The sequence below is a fragment of the Nipponia nippon genome, unplaced genomic scaffold (genome assembly GCF_047370975.1).
Source record: "Nipponia nippon isolate SJK-2023a ecotype South Korea unplaced genomic scaffold, ASM4737097v1 scaffold_3, whole genome shotgun sequence".
Classification (NCBI taxonomy): domain Eukaryota; kingdom Metazoa; phylum Chordata; class Aves; order Pelecaniformes; family Threskiornithidae; genus Nipponia; species Nipponia nippon.
In genome coordinates, this window is record NW_028262347.1 from 4,787,862 (window position 1) to 4,813,985 (window position 26,124).

Genomic DNA, 26,124 nt, shown 5'->3' on the forward strand with positions numbered 1-26,124 from the left:
AGGAGACAGGAGGCAAGACCATAAGGAGAGAGAAAAACTTGAGAAACCAAGATGTAGCCCTTTGCTTGAGTGCCTTCTCTCTTACCCAGCAGTGTGGAGCGATGAGTTTCCATCAGCCCCCTGTGCAAAAGTCTAGGGCGACTGTAAAATTCAGAACAACTTTCTGCTAGTGCATGTCGAGGTTGCAGCAGGTTGTTCTTTTGCTTGTGTCCTGGGTATGGTGAGATCTTCTCCTTCTTCCTGTTTTATAAAATGAAGACAAACAGCTGCAGTTAGCACTGGGACTGAAACACCAACTATTCTGGCCCGAATATTCACAAGTACTGAACACTCACACTTCAACACTTTCTCACACTTTGGCAAACAGATGGCCCATGCAGCCAGCTGCAGCTATTCTCTGATAGAGATTTCGGCAGGGGAGGCTTCCCAGGAGGTTTCCCTAAATTTGTTACCCTGCATAGGGCCAATCTATACAATGGACAGTATAGGAAGACTCCCTTCCCGTTTGAGCTCCTGGGTAGGTTAGCTAACAACTGGGCTGAGTTTTCAGGAAAACAGCAAAGACTCATAAACCTTCTTGGATACTGTGCTTAAAAGAGAAGAAAACCATCAGGTTTCTGGGGAAGACACGATAGGACAGAAAGAGAGAAAAAAATCCTGTGACTCACTCCTACTGTGCATCCCTAGGAATGCACACATCATGGGCCACCAGAAGCTATCAGACCTCCTCTGAAGACTGTCCAAGGACCTCTGCATGTGGCATTGCCCTCAACTGGGAAAACATCAGCACTTTTGCAATTTTACAGAGGCTAGTGGGAAAAGCAAAGCACCACCTGGGGCTGGTTGCGGGAAATTAGGATGATACTGTTCTCCTCTGGATGAGGGCAGCATCTCTCTGAAGGGTGTTTCAGAAACACATTAGCCAAGTGCCTGATGAACTTGCTCTGGAAAGCCTCTTGCATTTAGATACTCAAGCACAGGTAGCTCTGTAAGGAGGGACATTTATGGCACTGCATACTAGTACAGTGAACGGTTTATGAGTGGTCCATGGCACAAAAAGGCTAAAATTTCTGCCTGGACTGACAGAAGCAGAGAAATCTGATCAAATTAAGTAGAAAAAAATTTCTTTAACAGGAAGAAATATATGCATATATATTCCCCCCTCTGTTTTGATGTAATTATTTAGCCATTTCCTTTGTTTCAAAAAATAAGAAGCCTACTTCATCTAAAGACAAAAGGAAAAACAAATCAAAGGGTCTCTGGCAGCAGAAGGGAAATCCAAGTAGTTGCATGTTCCGTCTGCGCAATGTAGCATCAGTGTGGAAAGCTAACGAGCCAAAGACTAAGGGCAACAGTCAAAACATCTGCATCATGCCTCTTTGTGTGAATGGAGACATATTCTCTCTGCCTCTACCATACTCGACTAATACTTCTGGTGACTGCTGAGCAAGAGATCTTCCAAATGCCCAGTTCCCACAACCTTGGCTTTAAGAACTTATTGTTCCATGGATGGGAGCAAGAGGAAGTGCAGGGAGGGCTGTAAGCACTCCCTTACCAGGACTTTCAAAACTCACTTTTAAAAACTCAAGAGTGCTAGCCAGAATTACTAGTCAACATGCTGGGCATCTAAGAACATGAGCGTTGCTAAAGGAAGCCAAAGGTTTTTTGATTACTCCTCAGCACTAAAAAGTAGTAACACTTTTGGCTCAAGTACTAAAAAAACAAAATTAGGGCTAAAAGTTTGGGCCTGGCATTCATCACATTTCAATGAAATCCATGTAGTTACAACATAGTTAAAACTGTGGAAGCATCTTGTCCCGCTAAATACTCACATCACTGCTCCAAAAATCACTGGTTGGATGTGCTACAAGATACCTGTTCAGATCTGTTCCCTAAACAGTGACATTTAAAACTTTTGTTAGTCTTAAATGCTGGACACCTCCTCCCTCCCCTCTAGTGCAATACTTCATTTTGGCTCTGTGCAATCAAGTACTTCATGAACAGGTTTCCCAGAGAGGTTGTGGAGTCTCAATCCCTGGAGATATTCAAAAGCTGTCTGGACATGGTCCTGGGCAACTAGCTCCAGGTGGACCTGCTTGAGCAGAAGAGTTGGACAAGATGACCTCCAGAGGTCCCTTCCAAGCTCAACCAGCCTGTGATTCTGTGAAAACATGGGTGGGACAGATCTCACGTAATCCTAGATGTCAACAGCATCTGCATCTCCATGTGGGGCAGTTACCTGGGCTCCTGAGAGAGGAACAGAGAGAATCTGGAACCCTCAGATCATGAGCTGGACCCATTTCAGACCCTTCCGTTAGCATGTGATGAACTCTTTTTTCTCCTTTGAGAGCAAAGGGGAATGATCTGTTCACACAGACAACCTCCACTGTAGAGATCTGGTTTTGATCAGATTCCTCAAGCCATTAAATTTCAAAAAATCCCCTGCATTGTATCAGATCTAAAAGACTTATGCGGAGACTTCACATAAACCAGTCTATTGCATGAGATGTTCTGCAGCAACCAGCAAACAGGCAAGAATTTTCTACCCAGCTGCAAAGCACATAGGTTTGGCACACCTAGTGTTAGCACTAACAAATCAACAGCTGCCCATATAAGCCTCACAAAGGCTGGCTAAAAGCTAGCTAAAATCAGAGTTTACCGTTGTACCAGCCTCGTGTGAGCACTCTGCCCTGGGGTGAATTTTTTCACTCTGTCCAATAAATCAGACAGATAACTGGTTTCATGCTTCTCTCTCACTGTCTTTCCTGAAACCACCTTGGCTTTGGCCCAAACGTCTGTTTTCCAGGTCATATCTCCAGCGTTTGCCACTACAGGACTGCTACTTGGCTCACATCCACAGTCGTAAACAATTAAGGAACTACACAACTCAGCTCCAGCAACAGCTCACTGTAATAGCAGCAGTTTAATTTAACACTAGAAGCAGCTGCAATGGATTTGGAGAGTGTCTGCTTAATTTCCCAGTGGAAAGGATACTATAAGGTATCTGAAAACTAAGGATGGAATGTATCTTTCTAAAAAGGGCCATCTGCAACCTCTCCTCCAATAAAACACTAAACAGTGTAATTGGGGTTCAGCAATACTGCACCCTGCTTCCCTGGCACAGGGGAACTTTGCCCACTCTGGAGAGTAATGCAACATATGGAAATCATTCCCAGATGACATTAGGAAGTAATAAACTCCTTAATATCCTTAATCAAATGTGGTTAAGCAAAGAGGAAGAAATGAGCTCCTGCTCTTAGTCAGCGGAAGAATGGCGTTGAGGACAGATGCCTTTAGTGGGATTTATGCTTTTGTGTTTCACTGAATGAGAATGGATGCATGCATGACGCTGTAAAGATGGCAATTTATTGAATGAGGGCCAACTGAGAGGGGAGGGAAAGTATTTCTGGGTTTGAGATGCTGCTTTCCTAATGTCATCAAACTCACATTTTTCTAGAGGTCAGAGGGAATATTTCCAGCTCTCTCCCCTTTTTGAGGCAAAACCATGCATGCAAAATGAGTTCATAATCTGAGGATCAACGTCACCAAGAGCAAAAGGAACCAGGATTTATAGCTGAAGGGTATGAACTTTCCTTCACCCCCTTGAAAGGCATCTCCCAGCCAAAAAAGCAGGTCCTGACCCTGCAAAGATGTTTATATAGCTGGTGAAGACCTGCACATGAGCATAACTCAACACACCTCAGGGTCTTCCTGCAGATTTCAAGAGCAACACTGAACACCAACAGTGATGGCTGGAGTCCCTGTCTCTGCCCCCTGACTCCTCATATCCCACAGACCACACAGTAGTGAACAGGGATCTAAATAACTCACTTGAGTGACTTTTATTTTGGGTGCCCGTATCACCTGTTATTTCAATGGAGATCAAATCAGCCTGCTCATAAAGGAGGAAGTTCAGAACCCCTCTGGGTGCCACCCAACATTTCTCACACTTGCCTTTTTCAAGAATGTGGATCAGAGGAGGAGGAGGAAAAGGAGGGGAATTTGCATAGCCATTTAATTTTCCCTCTCTCCATAGTCAGCCACCCCATCTGCAGCATCTCACAAAGGCAGTGGGGGGAGAGAGCAAGGAAAGGTAGGATGAGCAGTCTCTGATAGGATTGGTACAGTATCAGACTCCATGCAACTAAAGAGCCTCCCAAGACTTCATGAAACAACTTGATTTCAAAACATAGGTGATGCTCTCCACGCAAACCCTTCCCCATCGCTTGCAGACACAGAGGACCCAGGCAAAATATTTCTTCTGCCATGTGGAAATGAGGCTTTCGGACTTTTCTGGGGCCAAAGGCAGGCACAGGAACGGACATTTCTCTTTAAAAGTCTCTGGGACATCTCGTGGTGGTGTGTTTAGAGCAAGTTGCTTGTATCAGTAACAGGACCTGGTCTCCTATATATAGCCTACAAACATGGCTGTTTGGACTCTGCTGAGTTCACGTGGTTTCTTCCTGTTGCATTTGTTGTGCACAAAGCAAGACCGGAGCCTCGGGTCTACTTTCAGATCTTATACATGATTTAGCTACAGTGGAGTTAATGCAGGTGAACAAATTTACAGCTGTGAAAGGGTTGGTATTAGTCCCACTGAGGGAATTGCAGAAAATTGTGTCTGGGAATGCCGGTGGTTGCTGCATGCATCTGCAGACTCTAGGACAGAATCTAGAACCATTCTAGCAGACACATGTATAGCTCGGTCTTAAAAACAGGGAATTTGTGCTTTGCTATCCTTAGGTCTCCGCATAACAATTGCTTTAACCTGACCTGAATGTAAGCTACGTCTAAAGACATGGTTCAACTTTCCACCCCATCTCACACTGCAGGTTCCCAACCTCTTCCAGCACAGCCTTGTGTCTGTGTAGGGTTTGGAATCAAGGAACAGGTTTCTCTAAAAGAAACCCTTCTTCTTTTCTTTACTTGACAAGTGACTTTGCAGCTGCCTCCATTCCCTGATTCAACTGACCCAGCATAGACGTGGGGGCCTGCACTAAGCAGGAATGATGACATGGGTGATGGTATGCAGCAACTGCATTTTGGTTGGGATAAAGAGACTGAGAAATCGTGGTCTCACTGTCGGCGAAGAGATTAAGGGTGGATTCACATGAATATACGCAGACAACTGCAGCGCACATATGAGCTATCACCTCAGGTCCCATCATACACAGTAAAGAGATATAAGTACTTGTAGGGGTGCATCACCCCATCCTAAAGAAGACATTTAAAATATGTTAAGCTAATCCTGTCCTTGAATGTCTATTTCCCCACTGTGATTATATCTATCCCAAAGATGCCCAAAATCAGGTAAGTCCTACTAATGATGTTCTGATGTCCAATGAAAAGGACACAGGTTATAGGGTTTGATCTGGGAGCAGATGCATTCATGTCTAACAGTTGCGATAACTTGAAAAGACAGTGAAATACAGCTGGGTGGGGACCCCGCACGTCCTGCTTGTCCAGGGCCATCTGCTCTGAAAGCCACTCTAGAAATGGAAAGAGGGTCAAGTGCCCAGGGACACTGCTTGACACTTCTTAATTTGCTCATATAGAAGGAGCCAACATCTCCCATCAAAAGGAGAATCTTTCAGATAGGCCTTTTGTTTTCCATTTGACAATGTGAATTTATCTTCCTCTGGAGAGGCAAGGTTTTTCAAGCTAAACCCCTTGTTATTTCTGCAAACTGGAAAGAGAAGTAGAGCAGACCCACCAAATCTCTATTGCGAATAAACCCCTCCAAGTCCTGTCCCTGAAGCTAGGTCATAACCCTTTTTTGCCTCACATTTAATGAACATTTGTCATGCGTGGTCCTGAAACAAAGCATACTTGCACCCTCACCTGTCCCACCTGAAACATGCACAACTATTCAGTTTACTCTCCTTTGTAAATCTTTTCTTTTTTTGTGCATTTTTTTTTGCCTTTGGGTTCAGATTATTAAAAGCAACTTGTTGATTTTCCTTTCTTATTTTCCTAGAGAGCTTCTGGTTAATTTAATTTCCTGTATCACTCCATTTCTGCAACACTTGGGCCACACAAACTCAAAAGAAATGTTTTCAAAATTATTATCCCCATTATATTTATTTATAAGTTTTAATACTGACTTCTCTTTTCAGGTTTTAGTTGCCTTCTAACAAACACAGGTCAAACTTGAAGAAACAGCACCCAGTTTTTCAAACACTGTGCAGAAATTGTTTTCAAAGAGCTTTTCAATGTAACGAGGGAAATAAAAATATCTTGAGCTGACATGTAGCTACAATGTCTCCTTTCCTTTGTTCTCTTGTTCGTTAGCCCAGCAGTTCCTGTATTTCTGTAAGATTTTGGCACTGGTTCACAGACTTGTTGTATTTTTTTTTTTGTTTGGTGGGTTTTTTTAAATTACACAGGGGGATTCTGCCTCAAATACTTCACCATCTTGCATCAGGATGGTCGTTAATGCACTGAACTTCCTGCCAGTGCCAGTGTCTGCACCTATTTTTTACTTTCTTTCCCTTAAAAAAAAGAAAAAGTCCCAAGGAGGGGGGCAGGACCATAATGGGACATATCAACATCCTTCCTTCTGCAGGCAGAGTTTCATGCCTACAATTAACTTTGTTCAGCAGTAGAGGTATTTCATGTCTTTATTTAATCTGGAAATCTGCTAAAGGTATTTGGACCCAGAGTCACAGAAATGTTGGGCTGGAAAAGAGTGTTTTTCTCATACCTCTGCCTCCTGGCAGACTATGTCTGCATCATCCTTGATGTATCTGTCTAGCCATCTGTCAGGAGTGAAGCTTCTTGTGTGCTTGATGTTACCAAATGCTCCTCAAAAATGCGGATAAATTTGTCACAGAGGAACCTCAAATTGTAACTGGACTCCATGTTGGACATCCACACCTTACTTCTGTGTGACACAAAGGACTTTGGAGATGTATTTTAGGAAACCAATTTTGATCTAGGATTGTCCTGTGTTTCTCCAGAGCTTGCCCTATTATTTAAGGAGAATTATTGTTTTCTCCTCACTCCTTTCCAGCACTGTACATTTCCTGTTAGGCACAGCAGATAGGAACTGCAAAAAGATGCCTGACTGCCAGATAACTTCATTTTAGGCACACCAACAGCACAAGTCCAGCTCTGGTCCACAGTCCTCAGCTGCCTTCACCTTGCCCTGCAGTCCTCCCAGTAAGTTTGCAGGAATCTCTACCCCCATAAGCACCTGGCCCAGCTCACACTTTACAATGAACGCCACCATGGATGTTTCAGATAATCCAGCCTTCTTCACACCCTTGCAGTTTCATGTTTATTCTTAAAAACCTTAAAAGCAGAAATACTTATTTTGCACAGCAGAAGCTGGCAGACCTGCATCTTCTGCCTTCGTTCTCTCTTCCATCAGTTTTTGCTTCCATGGCTTCACCAAAATGACCCTCAATTAGGTTTTTTTTATTTCTATCAATCTCAGGGCTCCCTTCTGCAGATGCCACACCTGTGCCCTCTGTTGTCAACATCATTGCAACACCAACCTCTATGTCTTTCCCATTCCCAATGCCTCTGGACTCCAGCCACCTCCTTAAATAAACTCTGACATATCATTCCCTCTTCCTCAGTCAGACCAGAGCTCAATTTAAAATGATACTTCGATTTAAATAAGGAAGCTCTGGCTCCAGCTAGACTGAAACCCCTCTTCCCAGTTGTAGTCTGGTGCCTTATTCTCAACATCAGAGCCTCAGGTGGGTTCCTGAGAGACCATCCATGTCTGTCTCTTCATAGTTTTCCACCCCACTTATCATTTAGCTCGCACCAATTTTCTGAGAGGCCATTTGTCCACCAGTTTCTTTCTGTGCTTCTTCCCTTAGTTATCTCCCTGACTGGGTGGATATAGGATATAGGACATAGGACACACAGTGGGTGGAAGAATGTAATACAAAACACAGTCAAAATTCATTTTAGCCCAAAGAATCAGTTTATTGGTTGGGGTTTTTTGTTTGGTTTTGCTTTCGGTTTGCTTTTGTTTTTTCATATCACCTCCTGGCTGCTTAAGCAAACCTTCATGGATTCATCTTCACACTGTATGAAGAGCTAAGCTGTGACTGTGCAGACGATATCTGCCTCCCTCCTCCCCAAAACTCACAGTTTTCCCTACTAACTAGCCCTGGCTCATACTGTTTCCTGGGCTCAGGAGGCAGCACAGAGCCTTGCACAAAGCAAATGAATGTTCAGTCCATCCTACATTAGCTATCTCAGTATTAGTGTGGCTCTCAATCCCCAGGAGCCACACAGGGGTCACCTCAGCATCACTCTCTTAGCTCAGCTAAGCAATGCAGAGCACAAGGAAGATGTGCTGTCCGTCCTGCACACACCACTGGCCAGAGAAAAGCTCAGTTACACACTCACATATCCAGGTGCAATAGTACAGGTAGTCCCGGTGCACTCACAAAATCCCGAAGAGGTACTAGCTCAAAAGCTGTGTCACCTCTGTACGATGGTATGAGTTACAGCCATAGCAGCATTTGCAAAGATGCAACAGGTGATTGTTCATTTTAGACAAATGAGGTCCCTTTTACTACGATCAGAAAAAGGATTGACCAAAGAAATCAAGGCAGTACTTTACTCTAGAGATGAAAAAGGTTATAACCAGTTACCACCCCTTCCTCATCACTCCCAAAAGGAAGTAAGTCCCTTTTTCTGACGTGATAGCATAGCTGTTGTCTAACATAGAACTGCAGAGCCAGAGGGGCTGTCCAAGTCGGAGCCGTACCATGAAAAGGCATATTGGTGGCTACTAGGACTTCATTCCCTGAAAGGACTGAATTCAGAGGCTCACATCAGTACTGTGGTCCAAAGGTCATTCAGTTAACACCACATCCTCCTTGTCTACCATGCCACTGCCCTCTGCTTACTCCTCATCCACCGTCAGAGCCTCCCTTTGTGTGATTTGCAAAAGAGGTCCATGAGCATATGGGGCTGTAGCTGGTGAGGCTTTTACTACCGGGGTCCTCTGCCCAAAAGGGACCACAGTCCCCAGAAACCACCCTATGGCAACTTTTCCCACAGAGATATGGGTCCATCTATTGATCCTGACACACTGGAGGTCCCCTTTCCCTCCCCTCTTTCCCCAAACAAACCAATATACAGCTGGGATTCCTGACACCTAACTTTAGAAATTCACTCTACTACCTATGCCATATACATCTGCATATGGACTATTAACCCCAGGCTCCCTTCATAAACGACAGAAAGGAAGAGACCTGCTGGGTTTTCAATTTCCATTATCTCCATGTAGCTGACTAAAATGGGTCAAATGCCTGGTGACCTCAAATGCCTCTTTCTCCCCACAGCCACCAGAGACCACGCGGCTAGTTCAGGTGGAGATGTCTGGCTGGCATTTAGGCTTCTGAGACAAGAGGGGATGGCTCCCAGCTGTGGTGTCTCACCTGCCAGCAGTTAAGCAAATTCAGAGGTCAGCTTATGCATCTTTGTCTGCATTGAGACCCAAATGAACTAACACATGTATTGCAGAGCTGAAGACACAATGATGGCTTTGCCTAAGTGCAACAGACTCTGCACCAAAACTCACGGAAACCCTTATTTAACTTTCTATGGGGTTTGAATCTGGTCTATAAATAAGGCAGAAGGACAATGTTAATAACTGTGAACTGGAAAAACTGACATAAGCTGTATAACTGAATTTTCTAATTATGAGATTTGGTAAAAGCCCCGTCCTTTCCAATTTCACTACAAAATACATTACAGATAACCACCTTGCTTTGACAAGAGAGGACAGGGAGACACAAAGCTGTTTTCAAGAGACCTTCTCTATCTCATTTGCTCAAATGTTTTAATAACAACATCTGTAGTTGTCCTGACAAACACCCTCCCCTTGTACAAGGGGAAGGAGGGGACAGGGGAGCTGAAAACGGAAGCCGGAGGATGCATGTTCTTTACTATTTCACCAAGGTTATAAATCAAAACATAAATAGCAAGTGTTACTGCAAGGGTGGGAGGGGAAAACCTCGGTAAATTCAGCTCTCAACATGTGCACAGTCCTTCAAGACAAATAACGGTGACTCCCACATCAGCATTTGTCTCTCTGGTTTCCGTGGATAAGTAGGGTACGACCTTGCCTAAATCCCATTCACAAACCAGAACAAATCTCTATAAGCCTCAGCTGCTCTTTCTGTTCTCAACATATCAGGCCCCAAATGCCTCCTCTTTCACTCAGACTGATTCTTCCCCCACCGCAGCTATTCCTGACTTGTACTGCTGATTTACATCAGAAGAGGAGCAGGCTCACCAGCACATAGAAACTCCACAGCAAAATCAAATGACCACATCAAAAACCTCCTCAGAAGAAAAGGCTTGAATCCAAGTGAAAAACTAATCATATGCAAGTTTAGTTTTGAAACAAAACAGAAGTTACGTTTCTGCTCCCAATGCACTTGCAGAAGTCTGGAGTGAGGTTCATGGGGATTTACGGTGCTAGATGACGCCAAAGCTTGGCCTCTTCATTAATGTGACAGCCGTCCTGTTGCTGGCTGTGTAGTTCCTGAGTATCCCTGTAGATTGTTATCTGCTATTTACAAAATCACGGGGTCATTAAAAGGCCAAGCTGAATTAGTACTTCATTTGTGCCAAGGCAAAGCTGCAACAAAGCTGCACATTTCAGGAAAGTTACTCCAGCCTTACACGTGTGTGTTTGCAGATAAACCTGCTGCCACTAGCATTTCTCTCTCCTTTTTTTTTTTAATTAAAAAATAAAAATTAAGGCCACATACCTGGGCAGTTTATTTAGCTTACTGGTTAAATTTGGTCTCTCAGACAGAGACATTGAGCTCACAGTGAGGCTACTACTGCTGCGTGTTTGGTCCCAAGCACAGAACTGGGTCCAAAGTGTTGAGTTATGCATCAATGAGGAAAAGAAAGGGACAAAGTATACACCTAACAAACCCAAGGAAACCTTACTGTCAGTCCAAAGTTATGAGTACATTTGTTAGAGGGGTTCTTTTCCCACAAAACACCAGAATAACTTCACAAAATGACGAGTCAGCCAAAGCCCTACAGCCAGTCTGCTTTGAGAACACATCCTCTTTCACCGTTGATCCCTGCATCCCTGAGATGAGCTACATTAAATCCACACTCTCAGCAAATGCGTGCATTTGGAGTGGTGTGACAGCCGTTCTGCTTATTGGGATGGACTGGGTTTACTTGCTTTTCCAGAAAATGTGGTGCAATGGCATATGAAGGGAGAATTGCATTTCCTGGCCTGGTGGGGGGTGACTGCTCTGCAATGAAATATCCAGATGTGACGACAGAGGAGGAATCTGTGTTTGACTTAGAGCTATTGTTTGGGTTATAAGTTGTCTGCTGTACTGTTACTGGATCTTTCAAATGCCTCATACTTATCGAGGTAAGAAACAGAGGAGTCCAGAGGAGTCTATGCCCTCATAGATGACTTTTTAAGGCTGTGATTTAGTCCACAACACTTGGCCCAGACATAGCAGTGAGGAGCAGGTCCATGCTGGTGACCAAGGAGAGCCGTTTCCTCTCACCTTCTCTGCTGAGGTCTAAAACTTGCTATATGCAGCACGCAAGGACAATTCATTAGGTTCATTGCTCTTTTCTGGCTACATCCCTTCCTGACGGCAAGGGTATATCTCCTTTCTGTCCTGTGACTGGCACATATGCTATAAGTGATTCTAGGTCATGAAGGTCCTACTAAACCCAAAGTAGGCATTTTGATCTTGTGAACTGAAATCAGTACTGTTGGGGTCAGCAGTGCATGGACACACATGTCCTACATCAAGTGGACCAAGATACCTTCTCTGGTCCCAAGAGCAAGAGAAAATCTGTCCCTTAGGTGTATCTCCCTTCTTTGAAAGATCCTCATCCATCCTGCCTACGGGGAACAGTCCCTATCATATGCTGTTGCTCAAAGTGTGCCTTCCAGGGTGCTGTTCAACCAGCAGTCTGCCACAACCGGACGCTGGACTGCGCTGACACTTAAATGGTCTTGCTGACTGTAGCACAGTGCTCGGCCCTGTTATTTTATTAGCATAGCCAGTAACTCCGGACACGCAGTAAAGAACAAGATACGCTTGCTTTCAGAAGCACATCCAGTGGCTCACACCAGCTATCAGGTGGAGCTATACGTCCTGCCCAGCAGGAAAGAGTCGGCAGCAGGTCCCAATCCTTTGCTTAACACCAAAGATGTGCCAGCAAGGAAAAGAAATATCACTGTGGGAACGTGACCAGGCATTGTTGCTTTAATTTGGACTGGGACTTGTTTTGGGCTACCTAAGATGCATATTTGGGTTCACTAAGTTGACCTGGATCTCTTGAGACCTCACCTTCCACCCTGAAAGTAAACAGTGGCTCCCTATTGCCCATAAGGTGAAAGTTTGAGGAAAAGGCACGCTTGCATTATTGCAGAGTTTGAGGGACTCTGCTCTGGTTCTGGGGCTACATGGCCTTCTTTCCATAAAGAAGCAACAAACAGAAAGTTCTTATGCCTTGGATATCACCTAACAGGAGGTAATTAGCTCAGTCTGTCCCAGGCACATTTTCTGGAGGTGTCTCTTTCTTTCTTACAAGGAGCGAGGAATAAGGATGCTCTTGTCTTAGCTGTTCTGGCGAGGTGTGTAAGCATGAATCCTCATGCCCAGGAATGAGGCTAATGAAGCCAAGGAAAGAGCCAAAACTTCAAGAAAACTGAAGAGCACTTTCTTACAATGTGCTAGACCTAAATGCAGGTGAATCTCTAGCTTAAACCTTTACCCTTCTGCACTAGAGAGGAAGATACTAGCCGCCCCCAGCCCCACACCCACCTCTCACCCTCTCACCGTGTACCTATCTATCTTTTACTCACCTCATTGTAACCAGTGCCGCCTTCTTAGATTGTCTGTCTACACAGGGTTTTTCCTGCCCCAGATTGCTGTCAAAAGTCTGAGGTCTACCCTACCTCCTCTACTCAGTGATCCACTTCTGCAGGCATGCTCACATCTTCTCCCATAGTACCCCCAGCACCTGGAATGACCTTTTCAAACCAGTTTTAAAGGTCATTTTCCTGTCTTTTTAAATGATAAAGCCCTCCATGAGCAGCAGGTGGTAAGCTGGTGTTTTCTGTTGCCATAGAAAATTCTGTCAAACATACTTGATACAGAGCCACTTTTTCAACTAAATAAAGATAAATATTTTCTGGAGAAAAGCTGGGTTTTTGCTCTAGGAAACTGAGTTGCAAAGTCTGAAATGTTTTGATTCAGTCAACCTATCATAATGCTTCATGGAAACTATAGATAAGGTTCCCCCATATCCTCATTTTTTTCTGTCAACCTGGTTTATCCACAGGCCCACATCTTCCATGAACACTATTGTCATGGACACTGGGGATGGAGCCAACACCTTTCTGCACCACATAAAGAGGTCACAGTGCATCTTAGAAGCTCCAGGAAATCAACTGAATGGAGAAGCATGTACCATCTCTAACTAAATTCCTATGACACAAAATAACAGCATTCAGAATCAAAACATTTTTGTTGTGGATGAAAATATTTCCACTAAAGAATTAAAAAAAAAAAAAAGAGAATTTTCTGTGTCTTGGAAAGTAAATCACCTTTATTTCTCTTGTCCTCTAAACACAACAGAATCTGTAACCCTGAAGCTTCCAGCTTAGACCCTGCTCCTCTAACACCTTACCTGATCACTATGCCCATGAAGAGCTATGATCTTGCAACACACAAGGTTGCAAGAATTCCTCCTTCTTTCCATCTCTTTCTTTCACCATTTCAACTTCCATATGTACAATGCTTTTGCTACCTTTGCTATAACTCATTCCTATATACATTGTAAACTCCTTAGGATCAACTTTTTTTATGCGTTCGTGCGCTATCTCATCCTCAGCTCCTGGTCAGGGCAGCCGTAATTATGGAAACAGTACTTCTACTGTCATGTTTGCTGATAACTATAATGGGCTAAGTACAGAAACATTTTTATTGCCGCCTTTGAATTCCTTTACATATCATGGAAGATGTTCCAACCATCTCCTATAGGCATCTGTCTTTGGAGTCACATCAAATTCTTTCCTTTACCTGTTCATGGTCTGGCAACCCTGGATGAAAGCTGTCTGAATTTTTCATCATTGTAGGTGCCTTGTCTATGCTAAGAGATGATTTCAATGCAGCGATACTTTGGTAAGCTCATACATATTTCTCATGAAAAAAAAAGACACTTCTTATAATTGCTTTTTCTGTTTTTCCAGTTGGTAATCAGTGGGGATAAGATGCAGGGCTTTTTTCTTTTTCTAAACTTGGGTATTCAGCAGGCATTACTGATGAGATACAAATAAAAAAATTATGCCATGAAAGATACAGTTTCTCCATAAAGAGTCTCTTCTGCCCCTGGAGAAGTGGCGTCATCTCCTGATGGAAGGGCAAGGGTGCCCTAGGCTGGGGCGACAGAATGATCTTTTCTGTTCTGTTTTGTTTGAAGTCTACACACAGCCCAAGTAACACTGCTCAGTGAAGTTCATAGCTTGGTTTGTGGATATCCTGAGGTTTTCAGTATTGTTCTGCTTGCTGAGATGCCTCTTTTTGTCTGCAAGCACCTCTCATTCAGTTCGGAGCTACTTTCACCATAATCTTTATGCAAAGTGTGCAGGTTTTACCCCGTTTTATAGCCAGGTCCAGACTGACATGCAGGTCAGGTCCTTGACAGCTTAGTGACAGAGTGTCAGTCGGACACTTGCCGGTTAAAACACTTGATGATGAAGGAAAAGCATTGCAGAGGACACAGCACAAAGTGCTCACGTGATGAGCTGTACCCACCAGCCCTTCTCTCCCCATTGACCTGGTAGGGTGAGGATGCCCTAAACTGGTCTCAGCATTAAGACTCCCTTCACTTCCCTGATGAAACGGCAACTTCAGTAGACGTTAACAGAAGTCGCAGGAGCAACAGAATCAGACTGAGTACGATACAGAGATGGCCACAAGATGCATAATGTCCCTGTTCTCACTTGTTTATCAACTGGAAATTTTTTTGTCTTTTAGGGTTGGTATTTCCTATGTATACGCTCTGACTATATTGTTGTATCTCCTGGAGATAGTGGGACATTTGTACTTGACAATGATAAAGAAAAGGGGTTACACTTCTTTTGAATGAATGCCAAGCAAATTAGAAGACATAATAATTGAGGCAGCTGATTACTGAGAAGCAAGCCAGCCCAAAACAGGTCGAATGTGATGTGGAAATGACCATTCACAAAAACCAGAAAAATGTTATGTAGAGCTTATCATCTGTTAATCTCAGGGATCTTTATGACTCAGATAAATATCAAGAAATTCACTTTAGAGATAACTGAACCCTACATCCGCACCACACACATGGCACTGGGGTGAGAGACACAAGGTACAGCTATGTGAAAGCTGCACCATTTTCTTTTCATCCCGCCCTGGGTACATCCTATACAACTGTACACTTCTTCCATGCAGCGTTTCTGCTCAAAAGGAGCAAACACAGGAAAGGATTCTTACACGTAGGTGGAACTAAAAATATCCTAAAATGGGATGGCACCATTCTGCCCCAGCAAGCTGCTCCAAAGCAATGGTGTTGCTACAAGGTACGATACAAACCAGAGGAATTATCCGTTGCTGAAACAGCTGTGCGTAATTTGAAAAGCAATGCGGGTTCATTCCACACACATCTTCAAAGTTAATAAACGTTATCTTTACTGCTGGATGTCATCTGGTTGGTGGTGACAAATTAAAAATCTCCAACAAGCCTGATAAATCACAAAATTAACACAAACAAGCAAGGGTACAAAAAGCACTTTGCAATTGGCTACAGAGAAAGGTTTGCAGTTTACACTGCCTTTGCCAATGTTTTCCTTCCAGCCAGGCCTACAACCAGGAGTCAGATGGTCTGGTTAGGATGCAAGTGCAGGCAAACAGACACCACCACCACGGAATGGAAACAAACTGTCATGGTGAGCTTGCAGGCTAACACAGACTGCCTTCTGGTGTCAATCACAAACATGATCTGGTGAACATTTCTACGTGAGAACAGGCAGATAGCAGGTGAGTAACCCTGTGAGGGAACCGTGCATGCACACTAAGCTGTAGATACCTGTGATTACAGGATCAAGGCTCTGGTTAGTCCCATAGACAATTTCACACATACAGGTTTTGGATGTTCATACTACTGTATTGACTTTCTCTTCCTTTTCTATTTTGATAATCACTTTTTTGAAGCTTAGGCAAAGAACAACATTCTGTTTACACAAATCCTGGCTTCAGCAAAATGGGAAACAACAGCAGAATTTGCAGTGAAGTGTTTTAACTTAGATCCACAAACATATAAGTAAAAAGCCAAGCCCAGCTCCTATAGAGCAGCCCTCCTGACAAAGCCCTGGTAGGTGGTTAGTACTTTACCTCCTTCCTGGGCTGCTGCAGAGCTCTTTGCAATTAAACCCAGACAATAAGAGAAAAAAACAAAAAGTTGCCATCCGAAGTTATATTCACCATATCTCCTTCTTCAGAACAAAGTGGGAGGATATACAGAGACTAACCTGGAAAAGATCCTAAGGAGGAAAAATAAAAACTTCTCATGCTGGGAAGCTAAGCTGCTGGGGCTTTCCTTCCCTCCATCCCTCCTTCCTCATCTCCCCCTCTAAGCCCTTCCTTTGAGACCCTCCACCTCTGACATGATGATGAGGCACACACTGCATCTGTGAGAAGCTCTGAGAGTCAACTGAGTGATTTTCTTTGGAAGGAAACACATTTGAGGCAGAAAAAAAAAATTAGTTAGCTCCACCCTGACAGTGTAATAACCCTCTGCTCCAAGCTCTTCTTGGTGTGAAAAAAAATGAAAAGTTTTACCCAGTGTAGCAGTGCGATTACAAAAACAGCCCGGACACAGGGGGGCTGCTGAGATGCAGGATGGAGGTTCAGGAGGGGGATCTGAATCTTTGATAGGGCTTTGAAAAAAATCCCAAAGGACGTGTAGAAATGAGGAGAATGTCTAACTAAACTCTGCATTGCCTTTGCCAGTGCAACTGTGGCATCATCTCAAAGCAGGGAGTCTTTCAAGTCAGACACCTCTGCACAGGCTGAGAGTTACTTGCTTCATTCATCCTGTGTCCTCATAGGGGCTGGCCAAAAAGTCACACGAGGAAAATGAGGGGTTCAGCATGGCTCAGGGAGCTTTGGCAAGTGAAGGCTGGTGGACGTCAAAGTCTTGTGTCCAGCCTAGACACCAAAAAAGAGAGAGAGGCAACAACCCAGAGCCCACATTGGGATGCAGATCCAACTCTGATGTCAGGTGTTCAGCCAACGGCAGCTTGGCAGGTCTGTGAGCTCCAGGAAAGCAGCTGTCTTAGGAGGCCATCTGATACCTCCAGCTGAATGCAGCCCTGCTCCACCGCAACCAGGTGGGACAGGATCCTCCTTGGAGCAGGTGCTCCGTGCCGGACCCTCAACTCAGCTCCTAAAGCACATTCCCTAGAAACTCAAAAATGCCTGGTGGCCCCAGTTGGGATGTGGAGCCCTATCTTCAATCAAAAAGAAGGATAAAAAAAGAAATATAAAAACTACAGGTCCAGGACCTCAAGGATTTGGCTTTTCAAAAACACAAAAGTCAGAACATTGCCCTATTCACTGCAAATAGTTCTGCTTCTCCCTCCCCCCGCCTTTTTTTTTTAATAGTAAGTTCAGTGACACTTTATCTCTTCCTGCCCTAGTAACCCTACTAAATAATCTGCTATTAGCATGACTCAATTGAGTGGCTTTCAGCTGCTGAAGTCATTTTCTTTGCTACTGTTGTTTCATTGGTGGAAATTAAAAAAAGAGCCCATAAAAAGCTTTCTGCCCCTGCAAAGTATCACACTACCGGAGACTAGAGAAAAGTACAGCCCAGAAGTTAGTTAGTTGCCTTGTAGTTACAATTAAAAAGGATCCAATTACACCCAAGAGTTTAACTACATTAGCATTCAATGTGCATGCAGGGAACATAACCCAGGTCTCAAGACCGAGCAGTCAGGCTGGGTTTTCGAGTCCCCTCCTTCAAAAGGAAATGCAGCTCACAACACTACGCAGCGGAGGAGGGATGGAGACAGTTCATTTCTCTTTACCGCTCAAATCTGCTTTCAAACTTATCACAGCGCTAGTTTGTAGAATATTACAAACTGGATCCGAAAATGATATACCCTGCTACTGAGACACAATATCACCTCTAAAACTAGATTTCTATCTGGCTGTCTTATTACATACTGCTGTAACCAAGAAACACCTACAAAACATCACAGAACCTAGCAGGGGAAAGTATTTTCCCTCTATATTTTCCCCCGTTTGTTTACTGTATTGAATAACACTTTGGTTAGAGTTGGTTTTCATTGTTTTTCTCATTTTCCCCTCTTCTTTGTATTGCATGAAGGCACATGGGAGAAAACACTTTTTAAAGGCAGGAAAATGTGATTATGAAACCACAAACACTCGCCAAAGACATCAGGTATAGAACCTGAAAGTAATTTAAACTATTTAAGAAGAAAGAAAATAAAAAAGGAACTCTAACTCTTGGGCTAAATATCAAGTTGACAGCTTTAAAATCCCGTAACAGAACAAGAACTGATAGCTGAAGCAGAGCGTCCTGAGCAGCGCCCCAGGTTAAAATGAAATGCCAACGGCACCAAACAGTGGCCCAAAACTTTTTTGTTGTTGCTCCTCTGGCCACAGCTTCTCCCTCCTGCCCTGCGCACGGTTTGTGCCCACCGCCCTGCCCTGCGCCCCGCCTGCGCCCGGGGGTCTCACCGCTCCCCACCGGCCCCCAGCACATCCCCACCGGCCCCCGGCACATCCCCAATAGCCCCAGGCACATCCCCACCAGCCCCCGGAGCATCCCCACTAGCCCCTGGCACATCGCCGGTAGCCCCCGGCACATCCCCACCAGCCCCCGGCGCATCCCCCCGCGCAGCCCCCGCCGCCCTTCGCTCCGCACCGCTCCGCACCGCTCCGCAGTCACTACCTGCTGCCCGCACTGCAGCTTGGCTGAGCTCGGCTCGGATTAGCCCGGTTCGGCTCAGTTCAGCTCGGCTCAGCTCGCTTCGGCACAGCCTGCTTCGGTTCAGCTCAAGCTCGGCTCAGTGTAGCCTGGTTCAGTTCGGCTCGGCGCAGCCTGGTTTAACTCGGCGCGGCTCAGCTCGGCTTGAGCCCAGTTCAGCCCGGCTCTGCTAGGCTCCGCCCGGTACAGCCCGGCTCGGCTCAGCCCGGCTCGGCTCCGCGCAGCGCTGCCCGCCGCAGCCGCCCCCGCCCGCCGCCACCGCCGGGGCTGCCCTCGCCGCCTCTTCCTCCTCCTCCTCCTCCTCCTCGGCACCACCCCGCTCCGCGCCCCGCCGCGTCCCCCTCCCCTCCCCCGGGCCCCCCGGCCTCCTCCTGTGTTTGCCCCCAAAAAGGGCCCGATCCCCGGGTGCTTGGTACTGGCTGGGAGGCGAGCATCGTGTCCAGCCCTGCAAGAGACCTCGCTGTGGGGCTGCGCGCACAGAACCCCCTTTTGCAGACAGGGAAACCATGGCTGCAAAGAAAAGCTCACCGAAAAAAATGAAATAATTAGGACAACCTGATTTTTTTCAGGCTGCAGAGCCTTGTCGTGGCTAGCAGGGGGGGTTTGCTGAGGGGTGCAGAGGGGAAGTCAACGGGGAAGTCTTTCCTCCTTCATCCGTCCCATCGTGTTACGTTCTTCACCATGGGTGTTTCAAACATCTCTCCTCCAGGCAGGCCCAACCTTGGACTAGGTTGTTGTATGAAAGAAGGCCACAGCGGTACCTGTTTGGTGCACCCCTTTCAGAGACTGAGGGTGTCAGAGGTGGGTTTTCCCTGGGACCTGCTCAGCTCCACCAGTCCTGTGGCTTCCTCCTCTGCTGTAAGATTAGGTGTCATGCTGGGGGTTGTGGACAGGTGGATCTGGAGGAGGAAACTGGCCCGGGAACCTAAGAGAGGAGCAACAAGAAGGAAAGGAAACCCCAGAAATCTGGGGGACAAAGGGGTTTGCAGAAGACCCTGCAGAATCCCCACATCCTGCAGGAGCACACCAGCCCTGTGAGACTAGTGGGCTTTGTGGCCGTTAACAGTCAAACAAATAGGATTTATAGCTATAGCAAGGAGACCTACAGATGTCCTTCACACCCCTGACGTACCCACAGAAGACATGAGGCCATGTTCAGGTACCTTCTCTGGGTCTTAACGCTCTGGTGAAGAATCTCAAATGGTGTTTCCCTAAAAGGCCAACACACCATTAGAGGTGCAGAACATGCCACCTGCCGGACCTGTAAAGGAGATGTTTTGTCTGAAATCACCCAAATGAGGTGTTTACACATTTTAGGACCTGTAAGTGATCACTTTGAAAAGGCTGGGAGGGTTCTTTGAATACTGTTGTGATTATTTTTCCCTTGCTGCTGATTCCTAAAATGTAAAGTAAGCCTTAAAATAAAGAAAGGGGATGCAAGGCAAGGGAAGGCAAAGGGAAAGGCTGCTGGGCTTTTGGAAATCAGGGGAAATTAATTGCTTTTAATGAGTAGTTCTCTCCTATTTTCTGGAACAAGTTGAGCTGAGTATAATACATATTCCTGTTACCAACAGGAGAGAAAAAGACATTTCATGAGCCAGATGATTTTGCATTTTAATTGCTCACACACCATTAACTTACATATCCATCCTTCCTGTCTGCATCAGAGTGCATTATATTGGGTGGGGTGTGATGTTGATACTGCAAGCATGCAGAAGAGGTTCTTTCACCCCAAGTGAAGGTGAGCTACAGATAATTAAAATCCCATGTATTCCCATCCCAAGCTTAAGTTTTCAGCTCCACTGGTTGCTAATGCTGTTGCTACAACTTGCACAGGAATGTGATGGTTGGAGGGCCATTGTATCTGCCTGCGCTTAGACTGGATGAGGGCAAGCTTGGGGCGTTGTAGTGGCGTGTTCCCAGCTGCGGTGCAGCCCCATGGTCTCTCCTCCGTTTGCTGACTCCATTGCTATTACCCCCACATATATACCGGATCCCACTTGGGGAACGCAGCACAACACAGCAGCCGGTTACATGAGGATCCCTTTGACTATAGGAAATGTTTCAGATCTGAAGATATTTAGGCTCAGGATTAGTTTCTGGATATCACGCGCAAAACAGTGCATCGGGCCACTTAACTCTAACATAGGGGCAGAAAAACATTTCAGCTTGCGTCCTCTCCCAGCAAAACATTTGGCTGTGCAACAACAAGGTCTCAGAGCAGGAAAAATCCTTGGCTGGACATCTTCCAGACCCTGCCCCAAGGAAAAATCCACAAGTGCCCTTTCTAAGGGAGCATTCACTCATCTTGTCCCTCTAGACCTCCGGTGACAGCTCCACGCCTGCCCACAGCAGCCTGTCCCGAAGCTGTCCTTCACTGCCGGGAAGCATTCCCTTAATGTGTAACCTAAACTTTCCTTGCTGTGATTTAAACCCACTTCTTGTCCTAATCACGGGGGACACGAAGAACAGATTTTCCCCTTCGTTTTCGCAGCAGCCTTTTGCATATTTAAAACCGACAGCGCTGTAGTCCGGGAGGCAGCTGCCATATTAATTACCCAGCTGACACAGAGCTTCCACTGAAACACGTATCAACTGCTGTACATTATTATTGTCATTTAACTTGACTTGTACAACTAATCAGGCTTTGCCTTCTACAACAGACGAGGCCACTCCTGTGGGTGTAGGTATTTGGAAACCAAAAGCCCTTAAAGCTGCATCTTTCTGGTGGAAAATATCACCACAAGCCGTGGTGTTTTCTTTCCTGTATTTGAAAACCACCCACATTTTCAGTAAGAAAAAAAAAAAAATTAAACTGATTGAGCATTTTGCCTGGGCAATGGGCCTTTCTGAAGAGTTTCATTCTCAAAATATTTGGTCTCTGTTGTTTGTTTTTTAAGGATGATTATTTGCAGTTTATTGTTAATGTAAAGGAGGCGTGGGGAAAAAATAACTAAGGAACACATTTAATAACTGTTGCGAAAGAAGGTAAAATATTCCTCTTTGCCTTTGCTTTGAACTAATTGAAACTCAGTTAATGACTCAATGAGCTTGAAAAATAAAGAAGAAAATATAGTAGGTTAGGTAATTTTCAATGCTAAAATAACACTAAAACTGGTCTTGTTTTTTTTTTTTATTTTCCTCCCTAAATATTCCATTTCTGCTCAAAGTGTGCACTGCATGTTAACACGAAGTTTACATTTCAGTCTCTTCTAGCAGTCATAAAAAAAGGGCTTGAAAAGGACCAGAGAGGTCACTTCATCCCTTCTACTCTACAGCTGGTCTGACAGTCCCCAAACCACGCATTCCCAAGAGATGTCTGTCCTCTCGGCTGTTACACACTTCCAGCTCGGGAGCTCCCCGGCCTCCGCAGAAGAGGACAGGAAATGCAGTGAGCAAATCAAACCACCTGCAAAATACTGTGCGATGGTGCATATCTCCCAGGCTTCACCAGAAAAGGTTGAGTAATTATGGGACAATCTTTCTACAGGGTCCAGTCTGATTTTACTTTCTTGGAACTCCTCAACTGGAGATTATGTATTGTCCCTTTCAAGCTATAAAGAGAAATAAATCAACTGTGGTGCTCGTCTTATCACTGGTGGTGTTGCAGAACCCTCCAAGATTTGTCAGTCTCATACCATGGACCAACCGAACATACGATGCAAAATGTGTTCCCAGTCCATAAAGCTTGCTCAGCTGTGATTTTATAAAGGTTTGAAGCTTTTTCTCAGTCGCTATTCAGTCATTTTGGGCTCGATACTATGGTTTGTTGGCAGCCATGAGCTGGTGGCATTCAAAATAATCAATTTAAGCAAATTCATAAAATGCATTTCAGGGAACAGGTTGAGGGAGACAAAGCCACTGCCTGCCCTCACATGATGGTTCCCACACTCTGCTTTCCTCCTGCCTGTGTCCTGCCTCCCCACCCCAGGTTATGGCTTCCTCACTTTGCTGACTCAACTGATGGCCCACTGTGCTCTCAGCCAGAGCAGCAAAACGGTTCTGGATTTAAGAAAAACAAGCAAAGCAAAACTGAAAAAAAAAAAAAAAAAAAAGAAGGGTTGCCCTTTGCTTGTAACAGGCATAATTTTCACAGTGCATGGCCACAAGAAGGGCTGAGTGAACACAACAGTGGTGGGGAAGAGGTGGGGTGGGTGGCAGAGGGGTGGGAACATGTGAAAACCTCACCAGCCAGCTCCATAGCCAAAAGGTTCATGGTGCGTGACCACACGCTCTAGTTGACACTGCATGAGAGGTGTGGTGCTTTGAAATTGCTAGAAAAATACAAAGTCATTTGTGATTAAAAGCTTGTCTCCTTTCCTGGAGAATAGTCCTCCGTTACTTGTCTGAAAGCAATACCCCTTCACTGATTTCTGCACAAAGACACCATCTCCCTGAAATGGGGATTGTTGAAAGCTGACTCCAAGTTCAGTCTGTTTTTATACCTGGGCATTAGCTGTCGACCACCCTTGGAGACACACTGCCTGGTTTGGGGGTTACAAGACTGCTGAGACATATATTCTGCCATTCCTAGCTCCTTCGATAACATTAATTAATTGCACGGAGAAATCTGAAGCAAGATCAACAGTAGTCATCTTTGAAGTCACAGAATGGTTGAGGTTGGAGGGGACCTCTGGACGTCATCTTGTCCAACCTCCTTGCTCAAGCAAGGCCACACAGAGCTGGTTGCCCAGGACCATGTCCAGACAGCTTTTGAATATCTCCAAGGATGGAGATATTCAAATGTAATGTGTTTATACACCCTCTGTATTTACTGTCTTCCCAGTTAAAAGAACTTTAGTTTAAATTCAGTTGGGATTAGCAGAAGTCATTGCCCAGGGAGGTCACAGAGGTTAAGAGATCAGCAGGATATCAAGTGTTCTCACATTTATCTTTGTAACTGCATTGGTATTCAGCACAGAAATTTGCACCCCTCTAGAGGGTACTCTAAAGACAAGATGACTGGAAGGTTGATCAAACTTCTGCTGCCACTGTGATAACAATACAGGGCATTTTGTTTTGAACATGAAAAGTTTTTTCAGTTTTAGATCTGGATGACTGGGTGTTGATCCTTGCTGCTGACAGCTCACACCATGGTGTCCTCCCATGGCTGATGTCTGCACCAAGATTTAAGCTGCAGCATAACTGAAATCTGAAATAAGCATCATGGCTAGAAGATGCTTATGATGCTTGCTGAAGTGGGGCAGATGTTCTATTTGGAGACATAGTCACCTCCTTCAAACTAATGGGCTCCAGCAGCCCAGCTGGTAATGGCTCTTGCATTTGATCTAGTGATCATACACTCATAACAGGTTTGAACCCTCCTCCCAGGAATCCAGAAATGTTTGGGCTTTTTTGTTATCTGTGCAGTTTCAGCAGACAGACGGTCACAGATTCCTATTTTTCAAATAAAATAGTTTGTCAGAAAGAGCAGTAAAACACCATGATGTTAATATAAATTTGGATCTTAAATGAATGCTGTCTCATGTAATGGTGAGGACTTGAGAGGTTTTGCCTGGTAACTTTGATTCTGGGTTATACGCTGCAGTAACTCAAAGCAGTTTATCACTAGTATTTCAGAAGTGCTGAGTATCTGACACAGAAACCCCTTGTGCTGGGTGCTATACAAAATCCTAAAAGGGACCAACTCCTAGCAGCAAATAGCCTCCTTTACACAGGGCAGTCTGGAGGAGGAAAGCCCAACAGAACAGGTTGTCTAAGACAGGACTGAAGTCTCTCACATCTCATATATTAGCACCTCATAGTTTTTAATGTATTTATCCTTATTATGCCCTAAAAAGGAACAGCTTTCCCTCTTTTATAGACAGGGGACTGAAGCCTAGGGACACAGAAGGGCATTGTCTAGCTCATGGGTAACCAGTCACACATCCCCACACTGTGAGTCCCCAGATATCTTGTCTCAAGATGTCTTTTGCACTTAGACCTGTCTGGAAGGCATGTGGTGAGAACTGACAGGTCAGGCCTGGGAGGGGAGAAGATGGAGACTTGTCCCATTGAAGAGCCTTTCCTGAGGCATGGCATGAATTAGTGCCAGAAGCAGCTCCAGGTGGTGAAGACTTAGTCAAAGGAAGAGCTGATTTAGCATAGGAAAGACTCTGGGAGATGCGGTATCTGGTAGATGTGCACACAGCCACTGGTGGAGATGTAAGCACCACGTGGACTCTTTCACCAAAGGTAAATGCAGATGCTCATTAGTGGTCTTCACAATCTCAGTAGTGCTTTTTCCAAGAAAGGCTTTGAGAGAAGTCATCAGGGCCAGCAAACGGAGCTGTGAAACTGAGACATAGCTCGAAAGGTGTGGTGGGCTAAGCCTGCTAAACCGTGACTCAGCCCACTCTGCCTCCCTGCCAACCCAACACGGGGATGCTGAGCAGTCCCTCGCTCTGCTGCCATCCTGCTGCTCCACTGTGTACTGAGGCCATGCTGTCACCTTCTTGGTGCTGCAAAATGAGAGCTGATTTACCTCCTGCACTTGGTTTGCACCAAGCAAAAACAGCCAGCCAAAAACCAACCCTTTCTCACTTTTTACCTCTCCTCTATAACCTATCCATGAGCAGGTGTGAGCCAAAGATGACCTGTGAAGGTCTTTGTTTTATTTTCAGAATTCTCTCTGTGTTTCTCATGTGAGCTGGCCTGCTAATTATTTTGAATTGTCCTGTTCACAAGAAACAAGGATGCCAGCAGACAGTGTTTCCCAGTGAAATTTTGCTAATAATGAGTTATTCGGTTGGGTGCTGTGGTGTGCACACTCCTAAATTTCCCAGAAATCTGTCTTCGCTGCAGAATTAATGTAAGCTGGGGTGAGCAGAGGCTGCTGACGGTAACATTTCTGACCTGACCTCCTTGTGGTGAATATTTTGGGTGAGGAGTGGGTTTGCTGGCTTGCTTTCTTTTAGTGGTTAAGGTGAAAGGTCAAAACTTTTTCTTCTCAGTGCTACGAAAAAGTCTGATGTGAGTGCATTTACCATCAGTGCTGGCTGATGGAAACATACCAGGCTCTGGTTAAGGGAACCGTTGTCACATCCTTTCTATTATGACGACAAAATTGTCAAATGATGACTTTCCACTATAGTCTCTGTTCAA

General features: G+C 45.0%; 1 protein-coding gene across 1 annotated transcript in view; it reads right to left on the reverse strand.

Annotated features, from left to right (window-relative positions):
- Positions 1–19,270, reverse strand: part of PRKCQ (protein kinase C theta) — a 66,603-nt gene extending 47,333 nt beyond the window's left edge. Inside the window, exons 1-2 of the mRNA XM_087766628.1 lie at positions 18,985–19,270; positions 86–240 (exon numbers count right to left, since the gene is read on the reverse strand). The gene's annotated coding sequence lies outside the window, so the exon portion shown is untranslated. The remainder of the gene's footprint in view (positions 1–85; positions 241–18,984) is intronic.
- Positions 19,271–26,124: the final 6,854 nt, after the last annotated feature.